The following is an 18,111-nucleotide window of genomic DNA, read 5'->3' on the forward strand; positions in this document are numbered from 1 at the left end:
ACTTTATGAGTCTTGGCTGTGGCCCTAAGCACTTTGTTTTCCAGTATTACCACCGGATACATAAATGCCACAGACACATAACTGGGTGAACCTTTTCAGATTGTGACTCAGCTTTGCTAAAGTCCCCAATTAGAGGTGTCCAGGGTTCTTAAGCACACTCTTTTTTTTCTTTGGACCTTGACTTTAACCGCTCAGTCTCAAGTTTTCACTTGAAACCTTCACGCCAGAAGCACATGGTTAGGGACATCTTGGTTCAGCCGCTTAGGCCAGGATTTTATTTCTTTAGGCCCTCCTATCCACTGATGCTCAAAGCCTTGGATCGTTTTTATTTACCCTTGCCTTTTGGTTTTATGGGCTATTGACTTTTTGCTCTTCCCTTTTGGTTTAAAGTGCTTTTGGCTTTTTCTACTTGCTTTTTTCTTTTTCTTTCTTTTTTTTTGCTATTTTTTTCTGCAAGCTTTTGTATTCACTGCTTTTTCTTGCTTCAAGAATCATTTTTATGATTTTTTAGATTATCAAATAACATGTCTCCTTTTCATCATTCTTTCAAGAGCCAACATATTTAACATTCATAAACAACAACTTCAAAAGACATATGCACTGTTCAAGCATTCATTCAGAAAACAAAAAGTATTGTCACCACATCAAAATAATTAAACTAATTTCAAGGATGAATTCGAAACCCTGTACTTCTTGTTCTTTTGTTTTTAAAATAGTTTTCATTTAAGAGAGGTGATGGAGTCATAGGACATTCATAGCTTTAAGACATAAACACTTAAACACTAATGATCATATAGTAAAGACACAAACATAATTAAACATGAAGCATGGAAACCGAAAATAGAAAATAAATAGACAAGGAGATTAAGGAATGAGTCCACCTTAGTGAAGGTGGCGTCTTCCTCTTCTTGAAGAACCAATGGTGCTTTTGAGCTCCTCTATGTCTCTTCCTTGTCTTTGTTGCTCCTCCCTCATAGCTCTTTGATCTTCTCTAATTTCATGGAGGATGATGGAATGCTCTTGGTGCTCCATCCTTAGTTGTCCCATGTTGGAGCTTAATTCTCCTAGGAAAGTGTTGATTTGCTCCCAATAGTTTTGTGGAGGAAAGTGCATCACTTGAGGCATCTCAGGGATTTCATGGTGAGGAATTTCCTCATGCTCATGTTGAGGTCCATGATCTCTTATTTGCTCCATACTTTTCTTAGTGATGGGCTTGTCCTCTTCAATGAGGATGTCTCCCTCTATGTCAATTCCAGCCGAATTGCAGAGGTGGCATATGAGGTGAGGAAAGGCTAACCTTGCCCAAGTGGAGGACTTGTCAGCCACCTTGTAAAGTTCTTGAGGTATAATCTCATGAACTTCCATCTCCTCTCCAATCATGATACTATGGATCATGATGACCCGGTCTATAGTAACTTCAGACCAGTTACTAGTAGGAATGATTGAGCGTTGCATAAACTCTAGCCATCCCCTAGCCATTGGTTTGAGGTCATGCCTTCTTAATTGAACCGGCTTGCCTCTTGAGTCAATTTTCCATTGAGCTCCTTCTACACATATGTCCATGAGGACTTGGTCCAACCTTTGATCAAAGTTGACCCTTCTAGTGTAGGGGCGTTGATACATGCGAAATTGTTACTCAGATTAGGTTGTAAATTTGTTGTTCGTTCTCACCTTGGCAATGGCGCCAAAAACTGGTGCGTAATACTATGGTCTAAGCATAACTTCACAACTTCGCACAACTAACCAGCAAGTGCACTGGGTCGTCCAAGTAATAAAACCTTACGTGAGTAAGGGACGATCCCACAGAGATTGTCGGCTTGAAGCAAGCTATGGTCACCTTGTAAATCTCAGTCAGGCGGATATCAAATAGTTATGGAGTTTTCAAATATTAATAATAAATAAATAGAAAATAAAGATAGAAACACTTATGTAATTCATTGGTGAGAATTTCAGATAAGCGTATAGAGATGCTTTCGTTCTTCTAAACTTCTGCTTTCCTACTGTCTTCATCCAATTAGTCTTACTCCTTTCCATGGCTGGCTTTATGTAAGGGCATTACCGTTGTCAATGGCTACATCCCATCCTCTTGTGAAAAAGGTCCAAATGCTCTGTCACAGCACGGCTAATCATCTGAGGTTCTCGATCATACTGGAATAGGATTCACTCTCCTTTTGCGTCTGTCACTACGCCCAGCACTCGCGAGTTTGAAGCTCGTCACAGTCATTCAATCCCTGAATCTTACTCGGAATACCACAGACAAGGTTTAGACTTTCCGGATTCTCATGAATGCCGCCATCAATCTAGCTTATACCACGAAGATTCTGATTAAGAGATCCAAGAGATATTCATTCAATCTAAGGTGGAACAGAAGTGGTTGTCAGGCACGCGTTCGTGGGGGAATGATGATGATTGTCACGTTCATCACATTCATATTGAAGTGCGAATGAATATCTTAGAAGTGGAATAAGTTGAATTGAATAGAAAAACAGTAGTACTTTGCATTAATTCATGAGGAACAACAGAGGTCCACACCTTAATCTATGGAGTGTAGAAACTCTACCGTTAAAAATACATAAGTGAAAGGTTCAGGCATGGCCGAATGGCCAGCCCCCAAACGTGATCAATATGATCCGAAGATGAACTAAAAATCATAAGATGTCTAATACAATAGTAAGAAGTCCCATTTATACTAAACTAGCTACTAGGGTTTACAGAAGTAAGTAATTGATGCATAAATCCACTTCCGGGGCCTGCTTGGTGTGTGCTTGGGCTGAGCTTGAATGTTACATGTGTAGAGGCTCTTTCTGGAGTTGAACGCCAGGTTGTAACGTGTTTCTGGCGTTCAACTCTGGTTCATGACGTGTTTCTGGCGTTTAACTCCAGACTGCAGCGTAGAACTGGCGTTCAACACCCTTTTGCATCGTCTAAACTCGGCCAAAGTATAAACTATTATATATTGCTGGAAAGCCCTGGATGTATACTTTCCAACGCAATTGGAAGCGCGCCATTTTGAGTTCTGTAGCTCTAGAAAATCCACTTTGAGTGTAGGGAGGTCAGAATCTAACAGCATCAGCAGTCCTTCTTCAACCTCTGAATCTGATTTTTGCTCAAGTCCCTCAATTTCAGCCAGAAAATACCTGAAATCATAGAAAAACACACAAACTTATAGTAAAGTCCAGAAATGTGAATTTAACATAAAAACTAATGAAAACATCCCTAAAAGTAACTAGATTATACTAAAAACATATTAAAAACAATGCCAAAAAGCGTATAAATTATCCGCTCATCACAACACCAAACTTAAATTGTTGCTTGTCCCCAAGCAACTGAAAATCAAATAGGATAAAAAGAAGAGAATATACTATAAATTCCAAAATATCAATGAAACATAGCTCCAATCAGATAAGCGGGACTTGTAGCTTTTTGCCTCTTGAATAGTTTTGGCATCTCACTTTATCCATTGAAGTTCAGAATGATTGGCATCTATAGGAACTCAGAGTTTAGATAGTGTTATTGATTCTCCTAGTTCAGTATGTTGATTCTTGAACACAGCTACTTTATGAGTCTTGGCCGTGGCCCTAAGCACTTTGTTTTCCAGTATTACCACCGGATACATAAATGCCACAGACACATAATTGGGTGAACCTTTTCAGATTGTGACTCAGCTTTGCTAAAGTCCCCAATTAGAGGTGTCTAGGGTTCTTAAGCACACTCTTCTTTTGCTTTGGACCTTGACTTTAACCGCTCAGTTTCAAGTTTTCACTTGACACCTTCACGCCACAAGCACATGGTTAGGGACAGCTTGGTTTAGCCGCTTAGGCCAAGATTTTATTCCTTTAGGCCCTCCTATCCACTGATGCTCAAAGCCTTGGGATCCTTTTTATTACCCTTGCCTTTTGGTTTTAAGGGCTATTGGCTTTTTGCTCTTGCCTTTTGGTTTTAAGAGCTTTGGCTTTTTCTGCTTGCTTTTTCTTTTTCTTTCTATTTTTTTTTTCTCTATTTTTTTTTCTGCAAGCTTTGTTCTTTGCTGCTTTTTCTTGCTTCAAGAATCATTTTTATGATTTTTCAGATTATCAAATAACATTTCTCCTTGTCATCATTCTTTCAAGAGCCAACATATTTAACATTCTTAAACAACAACTTCAAAAGACATATGCACTGTTCAAGCATTCATTCAGAAAACAAAAAGTATTGTCACCACATCAATATAATTAAACTAAGTTCAAGGATAAATTCAAAACTCATGTACTTCTTGTTCTTTTGAATTAAAACATTTTTCATTTAAGAGAGGTGATGGATTCATATTCACTACTTTAAGGCATAGACACTTAGACATTAATGATCATGTAATAAAGACACAAACATAGATAAACATTTAACATAAGAAAAGGAAAAACAGAAAGTTTAAGAACAAGGAATGAGTCCACCTTAGTGATGGTGGCGTTTTCTCCTTGAGGAACCAATGATGTCCTTGAGCTCTTCTATGTCTCTTCCTTGTCTCTGTTGCTTGATCCCTAGTGATTTTGGTGCTCCTATCCTTAGTTGCTCCCAATAATTGTGTGGGGGAAAATGTATCCCCTGAGGTATCTCAGGGATCTCTTGATTTGCAGTCAAATGTTCTACCACTGAGCTATAGATCCTTTACATGAATCTCTCCATCTCCCATGACTTGGAGGTGGAAGCTTTTGTCTTCCCTTTTCGCTTCTCTCTTTTTTTTTTTAAGGTTTCTCTGGCCTTAGGTGCTATCAATGGTTATAGAAAAGTAAAATAAGCAATACTTTTACCACACCAAACTTAGAATATTGCTCGTCCTCGAGCAGGAGAAGAAAGAATAGATGAAGAAGAAGATGTGGAAGAAACTAGGATTATGAGGAGGGAAGGTGGGGATCCTATGGGATCCACAGATCCTGAGATGATCCTGTGAGGTTCACAGATCTTGAGGTGTCAAGGATTTACATCCCTGCACCAATTAGGCATGTAAAATGCCTTTGCATGCAATTCTGGCGTTTAAACGCCGAATTGATGCTTTTTCTGGGCATTCAGCGCCCAGATGTAGCATGTTTCTGGCGTTGAACGCCAGTCAGATGCTTGTTTCTGGCGTTCAGCGCCAGCTTTCCTCAGTGTGCATTTCTGGCGTCTGAACGCCAGGATGCTGCTTATTTTGGGGGTTCAACGCCAGATCCATGCTCTGTTCTGGCGTTGAACGCCAGCCATATACTCCTTACTGGAGTTTAAATGCCAGTGAACTCCTCCTCCAGGGTGTGCTGTTTTTAATGCTATTTTTGATTTTTCTTCAATTTTTTTAGTTGTTTTTGTGACTCCACATGATCATGAACCTATGAAGACATATAACTAATAAAAAATATAATTAAATAAAAATTGGGTTGCCTCCCAACAAGCGCTTTTTTAATGTCAATAGCTTGACAGTAGGCTCTCATGGAGCCTCACAGATGTTCAGAGCATTGTTGAGACTCCCCAACACCAAACTTAGAGTTTGGATATGGGAGTTCAACACCAAACTTAGAGTTTGGCTGAGGCCTCCTAACACCAAACTTAGAGTTTGACTGTGGGGGCTCTGGTTGACTCTGTTTTGAGAGAAGCTTACTGTGCCTCTTTTCCATGTTTACAGAAGGATGACCTTGAGTTTTAAACACAAGGGAGTCCTCATTCAATTGAAGGACTAGTTCACCTCTGTCAACATCAATCACAGCTCTTGCTGTGGCTAGGAAGGGTCTTCCAAGGATGATGGATTCATCCTCTTCCTTCCCAGTGTCTAGGATTATGAAATCAGCAGGGATGTAAAGGCCTTCAACCTTTACTAGTACGTCCTCTACTTGTCCATAAGCCTCTTTTCTTGAATTGTCTGCCATCTCTAATGAGATTCTGGTAGCTTGTACCTCAAAGATTCCCAGTTTCTCTATTACAGAGAGTGGCATGAGGTTTATTCCTGACCCAAGGTCACATAGAGCCTTCTCAAAGATCATGGTACCTATGGTACAAGGTATTAGGAACTTTCCAGGATCCTGTTTCTTCTGAGGCAATCTCAGTTGATCCAATGCATTTAGTTCATTGGTGAACAGGGGAGGTTCATCTCCCCAAGTCTCATTACCAAATAAATTGGCATTCAGCTTCATGATAGCACCAAGGAACTTGGCAACTTGCTCTTCAGTAACATCCTCATTCTCTTCAGAAGAAGAATACTCATCAGAGCTCATGAAGGGCGTAAGGAGGTTCAATGCAATCTCTATGGTCTCTAGATGAGCCTCAGAGTCCTTTGGTTCCTCAGAGGGAAACTCCTTATTGATCACTGGACGTCCCAGGAGGTCTTCCTCCTTGGGATTCACGTCCTCCCCTTCCTCTTTGGATTCGACCATGATGGTTATATCAATGGCCTTGCACTATCCTTTTGAATTTTCTTCTGTATTGCTTGGGAGAGTACTAGGAGGGGTTTCAGTGATCTTTTTACTCCGCTGGCCCATTTGTGCCTCCAAATTTCTAATTGAGGACCTTGTTTCATTCATGAAACTTACTGTGGCCTTGGACAGATCAGAGACTAAGCTTGCTAAATTAGAGGTATTTTGTTCAGAGTTCTCTGTCTGTTGCTGAGTGGATGATGGAAAAGGTTTACTATTGTTAAACCTATTTCTTCCACCATTATTAAAGCCTTGTTGAGGCTTTTGTTGATCCTTCCATGAGAGATTTGGGTGATTTCTCCATGAGGGATTATAGGTGTTTCCATATGGTTCACCCATGTAATTCACCTCTGCTATTGCAGGGTTTTCAGGATCATAAGCTTCTTCTTCAGAAGATGCCTCTTGAGTACTATTGGATGCAGCTTGCATTCCATTCAGACTCTGAGAAATCATATTGACTTGCTGAGTCAATATTTTGTTCTGAGCCAATATGGCATTCAGAGTATCAATTTCAATAACTCCCTTCTTCTGAGGCGTCCCATTACTTACAGGATTCCTCTCAGAAGTGTACATAAACTGGTTGTTAGCAACCATGTCAATAAGTTCTTGAGCTTCTGCAGGCATTTTCTTTAGGTGAATGGATCCACCTGCAGAAGTGTCCAATGACATTTTAGCTAATTCAGATAGACCATCATAGAATATATCCAAGATGGTCCATTCTTAAAGCATGTCAGAAGGACACTTTTTGGTCAGTCCCTTGTATCTCTCCCAAGCTTCATAGAGGGATTCACCTTCTTTCTGTTTGAAGGTTTGAACATCCACTCTAAGCTTACTCAGCTTTTGAGGAGGAAAGAACTTGGCTAAGAAAGCCTTGACCAGCTTATCCCAAGAGTTCAGGCTATCCTTGGGTTGAGAATCCAACCACAGTCTAGCTCTGTCTCTTACAGCAAAAAGGAAAATCATGAGCCTGTAGACTTCAGGATCTACTCCATTAGTCTTAACAGTATCACAGATCTGCAAAAATTCAGTTAACAACTGAAAAGGATCTTCAGATGGAAGTCCATGGAACTTGCAGTTTTGCTGCATTAGAGAAACTAATTGAGGTTTTAGCTCAAAGTTGTTTGCTCCAATGGTAGGGATGGAGATGTTTCTTCCATGTAAATTGGAATTAGGTGCAGTGAAGTCACCAAGCATCCTCCTTGCATTATTATTATTTTTGGCTGCCATCTCCTCTTCCTGTTCGAAAATTTCTGTAAGGTTATCTCTGGATTGTTGTATTTTAGCTTCTCTTAGTTTCCTCTTCAGAGTCCTTTCAGGTTCTAGATCTGCTTCAACAAGAATGTTCTTGTCCTTGCTCCTGCTCATATGAAAAAGAGGGAACAGAAAAATAATAATAATAGGGATCCTTTTTGCCCCAGTATAGAGGTTCCCTTATGTGAGTAGAAGAAGAAAAGAATGTAATGTAAAGAAGGGAAGAAGAGAAAATTCGAACACAGATGGAAGAGGGGGTTCGAATTTGGGTGAGATGAAGTGTTAGTAGATGAATAAATAAATAGAAGGAGATGAGAGAGAAAGAGAATTTTCAAAAATAAAATTTTGAAAAGGGCTTAGTTATTTTCGAAAATTAGGAATGAAATCAAATTAAAATTAAAAATTGAAACAATTAGTTAATTAAAAAGAATTTTTGAAAAAGAGGGAGATATTTTCGAAAATTAGAGAGAGAGAGTTAGTTAGGTAGTTTTGAAAAAGATAAGAAACAAACAAAAAGTTAGTTAGTTAGTTGAAACAAATTTTGAAAATCAATTTTTTGAAAAGATAAGAAGATAAGAAGTTAGAAAAGATATTTTAAAATCAAATTTTTGAAAGAGATAAGATTTTTAAAAAAAAGATTTGATAGAAAGATATGATTAGAATTAGTTTTGAAAAAGATTTGATTTTTAAAATCACAATTAATGACTTGATTCACAAGAAATCACAAGATATGATTCTAGAACTTAAAGTTTAAATCAAAACATTAATTGTTGATAATATTTTCGAAAATTATGAGATAAAATTAAGAAAAATATTTTTGAAAAATATTTTTATAATTTTTGAAAATAAATAAGAAAAATAAAAAAGATTTGATTTTTGAAAAAGATTTTTGAAAAAAGATAGGATTTTTAAATTGAAAATTTGATTTGACTCATAAGAAACAACTAATTTTTAAAAAGTTTTGAAAAAGTCAACCCAAATTTTCGAAAATTTATGAGTGAACAAAGGAAAGATATTTTTTTATTTTTGAATTTTTAATGATGAGAGAGAAAAAAAACATGAAAATGATGCAATGCATGAAAATTTTGGATCAAAACAATGAATGCATGCAAGAATTCTATCAATGTCAAGATGAACACCAAGAACACTTTGAAGATCATGATGAACATCAAGAACATATTTTTGAAAAATTTTCAATGCAAAGAAAACATGCAAGACACCAAACTTAGAAATCTTTCATGTTCAGATACTATGAATGCAAAAATGCACATGAAAAACAAGAAAAGACACAAAACAAGAAAATATAAAGATCAAACAAGAAGACTGGCCAAGAACAACTTGAAGATCATGAAGAACACTATGAATGCATGAATTTTCGAAAAATGCAAAGAATTTTTAGAAAAAAATGCAATTGACACCAAACTTAAAAATTGACTCAAGACTCAAACAAGAAACACAAAATATTTTTGATTTTTATGATTTTATAATTTTTTTGTATTTTTCGAAAATTATTTGTGAAAAAGAAAAATAAGGATTCCAAAATTTTTAATATGAACTCCAGGAATCTTGCACTCTTAGTCTAAAGCTCCAATCTGAGGGTTAGACATGGCTTAATAGTCAGTCAAGCTTTAGCATGTAAATCAAGTGGATCAGGAACAGCAGCAGGTGGATTAGCAACAACTAGCTTGCTCTTGATAATGTTGGGTTGGAAGCCCAAGTCCAAATAAATTTAGACATGGCTTTACAGCCAGTCAGGTTTCAACATGCTTCATGAAACACTAGAATTCATTCTTAAAAAAATTTAGAATAATTTTCGAAAACAGATGAGAAATTTTTGAAAGATTTTTTTGAGAAATTTTTGAAAATAAAACAAAAAGAAAATTACCTAATCTGAGCAACAAGATGAACCGTCAGTTGTCCAAACTCGAACTATCCCCGACAACAGCGCCAAAACCTTGATACATGCAAAATTGTTACTTAGATTAGGTTGTAAAATTTGTTGTTCGTTCTCTCCTTGGCAATGGCGCCAAAAACTGGTGCGCAATACCATGGTCTAAGCATAACTTCACAACTTCGCACAACTAACCAGCAAGTACACTGGGTCGTCCAAGTAATAAAACCTTACGTGAGTAAGAGTCGATCCCACGGAGATTGTCGGCTTGAAGCAAGCTATGGTCACCTTGTAAATCTCAGTCAGGCGGATATCAAATAGTTATGGAGTTTTCAAATATTAATAATAAATAAATAGAAAATAAATATAGAAACACTTATGTAATTCATTGGTGAAAATTTCAGATAAGCGTATATAGATGCTTTCGTTCTTCTGAACTTCTGCTTTCCTGCTGTCTTCATCCAATCAGTCTTACTCCTTTCCATGGCTGGCTTTATGTAAGGGCATCACCGTTGTCAATGGCTACATCCCATCCTCTTGTGAAAAAGGTCCAAATGCTCTGTCACAGCACGGCTAATCATCTGAGGTTCTCGATCATACTGGAATAGGATTCACCCTCCTTTTGCGTCTGTCACTACGCCCAACACTCGCGAGTTTGAAGCTCGTCACAGTCATTCAATCCCTGAATCCTACTCGGAATACCACAGACAAGGTTTAGACTTTCCGGATTCTCATGAATGCCGCCATCAATCTAGCTTATACCACGAAGATTCTGATTAAGAGATCCAAGAGATACTCATTCAATCTAAGGTGGAACGGAAGTGGTTGTCAGGTACGCGTTCGTGGGGGAATGATGATGATTGACATGTTCATCACATTCATATTGAAGTGCGAATGAATATCTTAGAAGCGGAATAAGTTGAATTGAATAGAAAAACAGTAGTACTTTGCATTAATTCATGAGGAACAGCAGAGCTCCACACCTTAATCTATGGAGTGTAGAAACTCTACCATTAAAAATACATAAGTAAAAGGTTCAGGCATGGCCGAATGGCCAGCCCCCAAACGTGATCAATATGATCCGAAGATGAACTAAAAATCAAAAGATGTCTAATACAATAGTAAGAAGTTCTATTTATACTAAACTAGCTACTAGGGTTTACAGAAGTAAGTAATTGAAGCATAAATCCACTTCCGGGGCCCACTTGGTGTGTGCTTGGGCTGAGCTTGAATGTTACACGTGCAGAGGCTCTTTCTGGAGTTGAACGCCAGGTTGTAACGTGTTTCTGGCGTTCAACTCTGGTTCGTGACGTGTTTCTGGCGTTTAACTCCAGACTGCAGCGTAGAACTGGTGTTCAACGCCCTTTGGTGTCATCTAAACTCGGCCAACGTATGGACTATTATATATTTTTGGAAAGCCCTGGATGTCTACTTTCCAACGCAATTGGAAGCGCGCTATGTTGAGTTTTGTAGCTCCAGAAAATCCATTTTGAGTGCAGGGAGGTCTGAATCCAACAGCATCAGCAGTCCTTCTTCAACCTCTGAATCTGATTTTTGCTCAAGTCCCTCAATTTTAGCCAGAAAATACCTGAAATCACAGAAAAACACACAAACTCATAGTAAAGTCCAGAAATGTGAATTTAACATAAAAACTAATGAAAACATCCCTAAAAGTAACTAGATTCTACTAAAAACATACTAAAAACAATGCCAAAAAGCGTATAAATTATCCGCTCATCAGGCGTGCATTTTCTTCCATCATTGGAAAGTTGAACGCCAGCCTTACATTTTCCGCAATGAAATCTAAGTATTTCCCTTGAACCATGGTGAGCCAATGCTTTGGATTCGGGTTCACACTTTGATCATGGTTCCTAGTGATCCATGCGTTTGCATAGAACTCTTGAACCATTAAGATCCCGACTTGTTGAATGGGGTTGGTGAGAACTTCCCAACGTCTTCTTTGGATCTCAAGTCGGATCTCTGGATACTCATTCTTTTTGAGCTTGAAAGGAACCTCAGAGATCAATTTCTTCTTGGCCACAACTTCATAGAAGTGGTCTTGATAGACCTTTGAGATGAATCTCTCCATCTCCCATGACTCAGAGGTGGAAGCAAATTGCTTTCCCTTTCCTCTTTCTAGAGGTTTCTCTGGCCTTAGGTGCCATAAATGGTTATGGAAAAACAAAAAGCTATGCTTTTACCACACCAAACTTAAAATGTTTGCTCGTCCCCGAGCAAAAGAAGAAAGAAAGTAGTAGAAGAAGAAGAAAATGGAGGAGATAGGGGAAGAAGATGTATTCGGCCAAGGAGAAGAAGAGAGGGTTGTGTTGTGTGAAAATGAAGAAGGAGTGAGGGGTTTATATAGGAGTGAGGGGGGGTGTAGGGTTCGGCCATTAGGGTTGGGTTTGGGAGGGAAATTAGTTTGAATTTTGAAGGTAGGTGGGGTTTATGGGGAAGAGAGGATGGATGTGAGTGGTGAAGAGGTGATGGGAAAGAGTGATTGACATGATTGGTGAAGGGTATTTGGGGAAGAGAGTTATGAAAAGGTGTGAAGAGGAGAGAAGAAAAAGTGGGGATCTTGTGGGGTCCACAGATCAAGTGGGGTCAAGGACTTAACATCCCTGCTCCAATTAGGCGTGTAAAACGCCCTTGCTGTGCAATCCTGGCGTTTAATGCCAGACTGCTGCCTGTTTCTGGCATTAAACGCCCAAATGTAGCTTGTTTCTGGCATTTAACGCTAGACAGATGCTTGTTTCTGGCGTTAAACGCCAGCTTGGTGCCTGTTTCTGGCGTTAAACGCCAGTCAGATGCTTGTTTCTGGCGTTTAAATGCCAGACTGCTCTCCTCCAGGGTGTGCTGTTTTCAATGCTATTTTTCATTCTGTTTTTGATTTTTCAGTAGTTTTTGTGACTTCACATGATCATCAAACTAATAAAACATGAAATAACAAAAAGAAAATAAAATAGATATGATTAAATAACATTGGGTTGCCTCCCAACAAGCGCTTCTTTAATGTTAATAGCTTAACAGTGAGCTCTCATGGAGCCTCACAGATAATCAGAGCAAGGTTGGAACCTCCCAACACCAAACTTAGAGTTTGAATGTGGGGGTTCAACACCAAACTTAGTGTTTGGTTGTGGCCTCCCAACACCAAACTTAGAGTTTGACTGTGGGGGCTTTAGTTGACTCTGCAGTGAGAGAAGCTTTTCATGCTTCCTCTCCATGGTTACAGAAGGAGATCCTTGAGTTTTAAACACAAGGTTGTCCTAATTCAGTTGAAGGACGAACTCTCCTCTGTCCACATCAATCACAGCTCTTGCTGTGGCTAGGAAAGGTCTTCCAAAGATGATATATTCATCCTCTTCCTTCCCAGTGTCTAGGATTATGAAATCAGCAGGGATGTAAAGGCCTTCAACCTTTACTAACACTTCCTCTACTAGTCCATAAGCCTGTTTTCTTGAGTTGTCTGCCATCTCTAAAGAGATTCTGGCAGGTTGCATCTCAAAGATCCCAAGTTTTTCCACTACAGAGAGTGGTATTAAGTTTATTCCTAACCCCAGGTCACACAGAGCCTTCTCAAAGGTCATGGTGCCTATGGTACAGGGTATTAAGAATTTTCCTGGATCCTGTTTCTTTTGAGGTAATTTCTGCCTATCCAATGCATTTAGTTCATTAATGAGCAAGGGAGGTTCATCTTCCCAAGTCTCATTACCAAATAATTTGGCATTCAGCTTCATGATTGCACCAAGGTATTTAGCAACTTGCTCTTCAGTAATGTCTTCATCCTCTTCAGAGGAAGAATACTCATCAGAGCTCATGAAGGGCAGAAGGAGGTTCAATGGAATCTCTATGGTCTCTAGATGAGCCTCAGATTCCTTTGGTTCCCCAAAAGGATACTCCTTATTGGTCACTGAACGTCCCAGGATGTCTTCTTCACTAGGATTCATGTTCTCCTCCTTCTCTTTGGGTTCGGCCACATCATGTAAGGCTATGGCCTTGCACTCTCTTTTTGGATTTTCTTCTGTATTGCTTGGGAGAGTACTTGGAGGGATTTCAGTGACTCTTTTACTCAGTTGGCCCACTTGTGCCTCCAAATTTCTAAAGGAGGACTTTGTTTCATTCATGAAACTTACAGTGACCTTAGATAGATCAGAGCATATATTTGCTAAGCTAGATGGATTCTGCTCAGAATTTTCTGTCTGTTGCTGAGTGGATGATGGAAAAGGCTTGCTATTGCTAAACCTGTTTCTTCCACCATTATTAAAGCCTTGTTGAGGCTTTTATTGATCCTTCCATGAGAAATTTGGATGATTTCTCCATGAGAGATTATAGGTGTTTCCATAGGGTTCACCCATGTAATTCACCTCTACTATTGCAGGGTTCTCAGGATCATAAGCTTCTTCTTCAGAAGATGCCTCTTTAGTACTGTTGGATGATTCCTTCAATCCATTCAGACTCTGAGAGATCATATTGACTTGCTGAGTCAACATTTTATCCTGAGCCAATATGGCATTCAGAGTATCAATTTCAAGAACTCCCTTCCTCTGAGGCGTCCCATTACTCACAGGATTCCTTTCAGAAGTGTACATGAACTGGTTATTTGCAACCATGTCAATGAGTTCCTGAGCTTCTGCATGCATTTTCTTTAGGTGAATGGATCCACCTGCAGAATGGTCCAATGACATCTTTGATAATTCAGACAGACCATCATAGAATATATCCAGGATGGTCCATTCTGAAAGCATGACAGAAGGACACTTTTTGGTCAGTTCTTTGTATCTCTCCCAAGCTTCATAAAGGGATTCACCTTCTTTTTGTCTGAAGGTTTGAACATCCACTCTAAGCTTACTAAGCTTTTGAGGAGGAAAGAACTTGGCTAAGAAAGCCGTGACCAGCTTATCCCAAGAGTTCAGGCTATCCTTAGGTTGAGAGTCCAACCATATTCTAGCTCTGTCTCTTACAGCAAACGGGAAAAGCATAAGCCTGTAGACCTCGGGATCAACCCCATTGGTCTTAACAGTATCACAGATCTGAAAGAATTCAGTTAAGAATTGAAAAGGATCTTCGGGTGGAAGTCCATGAAACTTGCAGTTCAGTTGCATCAGAGAAACTAATTGAGGTTTCAGCTCAAAATTGTTTGCTCCAATGGCAGGGATTGAGATGCTTCTTCCATGTAAATTGGAATTTGGTGCAGTAAAGTCACCAAGCATCTTCCTTGCATTGTTATTATTTTCGGCCATGCCTCCTTCTTTTTCGAAAATTTCTGTCAGATTTTCTCCAGAGAGTTGTGCTTTAGCTTCCCTTAGCTTCCTCTTCAGAGTCCTTTCAGGTTCAGGATCAGCCTCAACAAGAATGTTCTTATCCTTGTTTCTGCTCATATGAAAAAGAAGAAAACAGAAAAGAAAATATGGAATCCTCTATGTCACAGTATAGAGATTCCTTTATGTGAGTAAAAGAAGATATGAATAGAAGAAGGAGAATTCAAACACAAGGGTGAGGAGTAGGTTCGAATTCTTGGGTGAAAAAGGGATGTTAGTAGATGAATAAATAAATAGAAGGAGGTGAGGGAGAAGAATTTTCGAAAATTAGATAAAATAAAATAAAAGTATTTTTGTTTTTAAATTACAATTATAATTAAAATTCGAAAATAAAAAAATTAAATTAAATTAAAAGTTAAAACAATTAGTTAATTAAAAAGGAATTTTGAAAAAGAGGAAGGTGATTTTCGAAAATTAGAGGGAGAATTAGTTAGGTAGTTTGAAAAAGATATGATTGAAACAAAAAGATAGGATTAGTTTGAAGAAGATTTGAAAATCAATTTTAAAAAGATAAGAAGTTAGAAAAGATTTTGAAATTGATTTTGAAAAAGATGTGATTGAAATTTATTTTGAAAAAGATTTGAAAAAGAAATTTGAAAAGATTTGATTTTTGAAATCAAAGTTGATTACTTGACTAACAAGAAACTAAAAAGATATGATTCTAGAGTTTAAAGATTGAACCTTTCTTATTAGGCAAGTAACAAACTTAAAAATTTTGAATCAATCACATTAATTGTTAGCATTAATTTCGAAAATATGAAATAAAAATAAGAAAAAGATTTTGAAAATAATTTTGAAAGTTTCGAAATTCATAAAAGAAAAATGAAAAAGATTTGATTTTTGAAAAAGATTTGAAAAAGATAGAATTTTTAAATTGAAAATTTGATTTGACTCATAAGAAACAACTAAATTTTAAAAATTTTTGAAAAAGTCAACTCAAATTTTCAAAAATTTATGAGTGAAAAAGGGAAAGATATTTTTTTGATTTTTGAATTTTTAATGATGAGAGAGAAAAACAATAAAAAGACTTAATGCATGAAAGTTTTTGGATCAAAACAAATGATGCATGCAAGAACACTATGAATGTCAAGATGAACACCAAGAACACTTTGAAGATCAAGATGAACATCAAGACTTATTTTTGAAAATTTTTCAAGAAAAGAAAACATGCAAGACACCAAACTTAGAAATTTTTAATTTTTTAGACACTATGAATTCAAAAATGCATATGAAAACAAAAGACACAAAACAAGAAAATATGAAGATCAAACTAGAAGACTTACCAAGAACAACTTGAAGATCACGAAGAACACCATGCATGAATTTTTCGAAAAAAATGTATAAATTTTAAAAACATGCAATTGATACCAAACTTAAAAATTGACTCTAGACTCAAAGAAAAAATACAAAATATTTTTGGTTTTTATGATTTTATAAATTTTTTGTTATTTTTCGAAAACATTTTGGAAAAAGAAAAATAAGGATTTCAAAATTTTTAATGAGAATTCCAGGAATCATGCAATGTTAGTCTAAAGCTCCCGTCCAGGAATTAGACATGGCTTACTAGCCAGCCAAGCTTTCAGTGAAAGCTTTGGTCCAAAACACTAGACATGGCCAATGGCCAGCCAAGCTTCAGCAGATACAAATTAGGCATATAACAGCTGATTAGATTAGAGTCCAAGGGCTCTTGCCATAATAAGTAGAAGCCTTAGTCCAAAAATTTAGACATGGCTTGACAGCCAGCCAGGCTTCAACAGATCATGAAGATACTCTAGAATTCATTCTTAAAAATTCTGAAGTCATGGAATAATTTAATTTTTAAATTTTTTTTCGAAAATAAAAAGAATAAAAACAAAAACTTAAAATTAAAATAAAATTACCTAATCTGAGTAACAAGATGAACCGTCAGTTGTCCAAACTCGAACAATCCCTGGCAACGGCGCCAAAAACTTGGTGTGCAGAAATCGTGACGGTTCCATTCCTTGGTAACGGCGCTAAAAACTCAATACGCACGTTCATGATCTGAGTTCTTTGTCACAACTTCGCACAACTAACCAGCAAGTGCACTGGGTCGTCCAAGTAATAAACCTTACGTGAGTAAGGGTCGATCCCACGGAGATTGTCGGCTTGAAGCAAGCTATGGTCACCTTGTAAATCTCAGTCAGGCGGATTCAATTGATTATGGAGATTTAGTAATTAAAAGATAAATAAAATATAAAATAAAGATAGTGATACTTATGTAATTCATTGGTGAGAATTTCAGATAAGCGTATAGAGATGCGTTCGTTCCTCCTGAACCTCTGCTTTCCTATTGTCTTCATCCAACCATTCATACTCCTTTCTATGGCAAGCTGTATGTTAGGCATCACCGTTGTCAATGGCTACATCCTGTCCTCTCAGTGAAAATGGTCCAATGCGCTGTCACTGCATGGCTAATCATCTTTCGGTTCTCGATCATACTGGAATAAGATCCATTGATCATTTTGCGTCTGTCACTACGCCCAGCACTCGCGAGTTTGAAGATCGTCACAGCCATCCCTTCCCAGATCCTACTCGGAATACCACTCGGTTCCATGAAACTTGCAGTTTTGTTGCATCAGAGAAACTAATTGAGGTTTAAGCTCAAAATTGTTTGCTCCAATGGTAGGGATGGAGATGCTTCTTCCATGTAAATTGGAATTAGGTGCAGTAAAGTCACCAAGCATCCTCCTTGCATTATTATTATTTTCGGCTGCCATCTCCTCTTCTTGTTCAAAAATTTCTGTAAGGTTATATTTTAGCTTCTCTTAGTTTCCTCTTCAGAGTTCTTTTAGGTTTAGGGTCTGTTTCAACAAGAATGTTCTTGTCCTTGCTCCTGCTCATATGAAAAAGAGGGAACAGAAAAATAATATTAATAGGGATCCTTTTTACCCAGGTATAGAGGTTCCCCTGTGTGAGTAGAAGAAGAAAAGAATGTAATGTAAAGAAGGGAAGAAGAGAAAATTCGAACACGGATGGAAGAGGGGGTTTGAATTTGGGTGAGATGAAGTGTTAGTAGATGAATAAATAAATAGAAGGAGATGAGAGAGAAAGAGGATTTTCGAAAATAAAATTTTGAAAAGGGGTTAGTGATTTTCGAAAATTAGGAAAAAAATTAAAATTAAAATTAAAAATTGAAACAATTAATTAATTAAAAAGAATTTTTGAAAAAGAGGGAGATATTTTCAAAAATTAGAGAGAGAGAGTTAGTTAGGTAGTT

At 37.6% G+C, this 18,111-nt stretch overlaps 2 non-coding genes across 2 annotated transcripts; both read left to right on the forward strand.

The window, feature by feature from the left end:
* Positions 1 to 7,136: 7,136 nt before the first annotated feature.
* Positions 7,137 to 7,244, forward strand: LOC112787546 (small nucleolar RNA R71). The gene has a single exon (XR_003194953.1). It is a non-coding gene; the product is annotated as a small nucleolar RNA R71 (small nucleolar RNA).
* Positions 7,245 to 14,294: 7,050 nt separating this feature from the next.
* On the forward strand, positions 14,295 to 14,402 carry LOC112787093 (small nucleolar RNA R71). The gene has a single exon (XR_003194526.1). It is a non-coding gene; the product is annotated as a small nucleolar RNA R71 (small nucleolar RNA).
* The last annotated feature ends 3,709 nt before the right edge of the window (positions 14,403 to 18,111 follow it).

The sequence above is a fragment of the Arachis hypogaea genome, chromosome 20 (genome assembly GCF_003086295.3).
Source record: "Arachis hypogaea cultivar Tifrunner chromosome 20, arahy.Tifrunner.gnm2.J5K5, whole genome shotgun sequence".
Classification (NCBI taxonomy): Eukaryota; Viridiplantae; Streptophyta; class Magnoliopsida; order Fabales; family Fabaceae; genus Arachis; species Arachis hypogaea.